Here is a 467-nt window from a genome sequence, read left to right as displayed (position 1 = left end):
ATATAAAATAGATGGATGATCCAAATGAGATGATTTCAAAAGCATTAGACTCGTATGATACCAATCTACAACTTTCATTTAGACAATATAATTTAGATTGGTCTCTAGGTAAGATAAAAATGCTTAGAAATAAGAGGCTCGGAAATGGTTGGATCGAAAGAGAATAAGGTTAACTTTTTACGTTTGAGTTTCAATTCGTATCAAGTAAATTAAGACCTAAGTAAATTTATTAGAATAGTTATATTATGGTTTCTATGCTTTATAAATAGTAACCGTTTATGCATTCGTTAGGCACGCGGGTAATCAAACTTGATCGTGAATTTTGATCGTGCGTTAATTGTCAAATTCGGTTAAGGTACGRATTTCATATCTCACTTGACACGGGGATAGCCATTTGCGTAAGGCTTYCTAATCCAGATAATCTGTGATAAATTCCGAATAATTTGTTTTGAATTTCCTTTATGCTT

Source organism: Cynara cardunculus, unplaced genomic scaffold, assembly GCF_001531365.2.
Source record: "Cynara cardunculus var. scolymus isolate 2C unplaced genomic scaffold, CcrdV1 Un_Scaffold_3671, whole genome shotgun sequence".
Taxonomy (NCBI): domain Eukaryota; kingdom Viridiplantae; phylum Streptophyta; class Magnoliopsida; order Asterales; family Asteraceae; genus Cynara; species Cynara cardunculus.
Note: the sequence above shows the minus strand (reverse complement) of the source record.